At 35.8% G+C, this 3,235-nt stretch overlaps 1 long non-coding RNA gene across 1 annotated transcript; it reads right to left on the bottom strand.

Moving 5' to 3' along the window:
* Window positions 1-1,383: 1,383 nt before the first annotated feature.
* Window positions 1,384-2,220, bottom strand: LOC123966837. The gene is made up of 3 exons (XR_006824079.1): window positions 1,934-2,220; window positions 1,627-1,767; window positions 1,384-1,509 (listed from the first exon to the last, which is right to left on the bottom strand). It is a non-coding gene; the product is annotated as an uncharacterized LOC123966837 (long non-coding RNA).
* Window positions 2,221-3,235: the final 1,015 nt, after the last annotated feature.

Genomic DNA, 3,235 nt, shown 5'->3' with positions numbered 1-3,235 from the left:
TGAACTTTTGTTTTGGGTGGTTTTAGACTAAAATGTATGTAACAGGGTAATGATGGTCACAAACAAAGTGTAATAACAGGGAAACAGATTTAAAGATTGCAACAAAGCAAAACTTATTTAGTATTATATGCTGATGGAAATGTGGTACCTACATCAGCAATATTTGGATTAAAATTGGTAATATGTTGACAATAATGGGACAATAACCTGTTAATGAGGTAATACAGGTTGATGTTTTAGGCTACTTTCAGCGTAATACCTTCAAAATCACGTGAAATTTATTGGAAGTAACTCCCTAATTACTAAATTATGTTGTAACCTCCTTTATCTTCCAAACTTTTAACACGGGGGCCATAAAGAAACATTTAGAAAATAAATTTTAAGAGCCAACTTAACAACAAAGTACCCAGATATACTCATTGTTAATACCAAGCTATTACCTGGTTATTACCTGGTATTACTTAATCATTACCTTTTTATTAAGTGCTACTGAAAACTTCTCAAGCAGCCAAAAATAAATTAAATTCTGCCATTTGTGAATATTTCAGTCACAAAGCAGCACAAGTGAGCGAGTTTTGTTTCAGAGCTGATGTTTCAACTTTTTCAGGTGTGTTCAATCATTTTAAGAATCAGGACATAACAGCTCAGTTTGTTTTTACAAATCCACTTCAGGAGATAATCAGATCATTTAAATGGTGGTCAGTATCAGCAGACAGGCAGAATATTCAGGACTTTTACTTTCAAATGTTTCCAGAGACAAAATGGAAAAACAAGAAGTGAATGATATAAACTTAGACTAATAAATAATTGTAAATTATTATTTTGATTGTGTGATATTTTAGTAATTGTTGAGTTTTTAATCTCACATTTGATACTGATTTTTTAAATTTTATTTAAATGAAATAATAAAAATTTTTATTGTCTATTAATATACACAAATTTACAGTTTTATTAAAATTGTTTAGTATATTATAATAACACATTTATTTTAATATATTACTTTAATTTTCTAACACAGGCTTATTGTTTTACTTATTTACTTTTTTTTAATATTTATTTTTACAGAATGTTTATATTATATATTTTTTATTGTTATTATTTTATTTGGTATTAACACACACAAACAACTTTTGCTGTTTTATTTCCTTATATAATATATATGAAATTAATTGTCCTTATGTGCTTTATATGCAGCTTTGGTAATATTGTTGCTACACATTCATGCCAATAAACCTAATTTGAATTTGATATTCAAACATCTGTTTAAAGAAACTGTCAAAAACATCCATTTAATGGACAGTTATGTATTTAATGCTTGCTTTATATTTTTAACAATCACAATGTGAACCAGAGGCCTCATAAATAAATAAATGAAGCTTAGTGGATTTTTTTATTTTTATTAATGTAAATACCAAACGTAAGGGGCGCCCGGTAACTCACCTGGTGGAGCCTGCAGGTTTGATTCCTCCACTCTTTTGTTTTTCTTCCTGTTTTTCTGTTTAGCTGCTCCTGTCCAATAAAAGCAAATCAATCAATTTCATAAAAAAGAACATTGAAGAAAGAACATTGTGACATGAGATGGTTTCTGTATCTGTTATGTTGATAGAATCCATTATATAAACTCACCTTTATTACAGCGTTCTGTGATGAACTTTGTAGCTACAAGAAAAACTAGAACAGCAGCAACAATTACAGCTCCCAAAACGATTCCACCAAACAACCATCCTGTGACGTCCCCTCTGCTGTACGTGTCCACAAACAGTTTCTCTGAAACACACAACAAAACCTAGAGTCACACTCAGAATGTAAACTGTATATCATGTACAGCACGCTGGTTATTACCTACACAGAACTACTACTGAGGCGGCCATGCTGCTAAAATCTATGAACATGTAAAACTACTTGCAGATAAAACCACTAAAATGAATCTCACCTGGCAAAGTGATGTTACTACTGATTATATGACCGATGTCGTCCTGCTGGACTACACAGTGGAAGCGGTTGGTTTTGGTCTTGGTCACAGTGGTTTGGAGGGTGATGTAGAAGTGACCTTCTCTTTCTGAGACCTGTGTCTCCTCAGCAGGAAGTTTGTTTCCAGCACCGTCCTGCCACTCTACTGTAGGTTTAGGAAAAGCACCTCTAACTTCACACTGCAGCAGGACCCCAAACTCTGTGATATTAACTATCGTGATGGACGGCTCTGCAGCTGCACCTGTGAACACAGTAATAAGAAAATCATGTAAACAGAACACTACAAATGTAGTTTCCATTCAAATATAAAACTCAGGGTTTCAAACTTAAAGACAGATCAGGAGAAAGTAACAGTGACTCTTGACTGACGTCACTGATCTCTACATCTGCAGCGTGTGTGCTACAACTTAGTGACCTTAGAGCTGGGTAATATTCAAGACGTTTGACAGAACACGTTAACGCAGACATTGTCCTTTATCATAATGAACCAAGCCAACACAACACCTTCAACATCAGCTTCCACTGATCAGTCTGACAGTGTTGCTGGTGGCTACAGGCAGTTTACCTACAAGTGCCTCTGAGAAAACAGCAGCAGGTGTGTGTTTGTGTCTCAAAAGCAGCCAATAAACAAAGCAGATGTAGAGATCAGTAACATCCAAATGTGCAGAACCTGCTGTGATGGTTAGTCAACATGAAGGTCCTGCGTCAAACGTTTTAATGATACTGAGGCCCAGAGAGTTGTAGCACACATGTACAGATCAGTGACGGTGGTTTAAACAGAAGACTGAACAGACGAGGAAGAACAGCTGGAGTCAAACCAAACCTGAAAACACAGCTGGAGATCTGGACGAACAATATAGATTAACTGTATGTAGTTTCTATGGCTCTAGGAATAATTAGTTCATCCAGTGTTTAAAGTGCATAAAACAGCTCTGCCAGCCTGCTCAGCATTACTGGAGCTTCACAACTACGAAAGGATTTGAACTGGTTTTCTGCCACCGGATTCCTGAGAGGGAAAGCAGGCAGTGGACCAAACCACTGTGAGGCACGAGAGGGGGGACTCAAAATGTTTCTGAACTTAAAAAGCACTTTTACTGCCCCGTTTGCGTTTTTATTGTTTTACTATTTACACAATTATTATAAGTATATATGTAGCCCGTCAGACCGAACGAGATGTTTATACCGGCCTTGATGCAAGGCAGGAGCAGCCAGCTACTTTAGCACGGCTCTACTGTTGTTTGCTTCGTAACGTTCAGTTTAGATT

The sequence above is a fragment of the Micropterus dolomieu genome, unplaced genomic scaffold, assembly GCF_021292245.1.
Source record: "Micropterus dolomieu isolate WLL.071019.BEF.003 ecotype Adirondacks unplaced genomic scaffold, ASM2129224v1 contig_14374, whole genome shotgun sequence".
NCBI classification, from domain to species: Eukaryota; Metazoa; Chordata; class Actinopteri; order Centrarchiformes; family Centrarchidae; genus Micropterus; species Micropterus dolomieu.
This window is presented reverse-complemented; position numbering and strand designations above follow the sequence as displayed.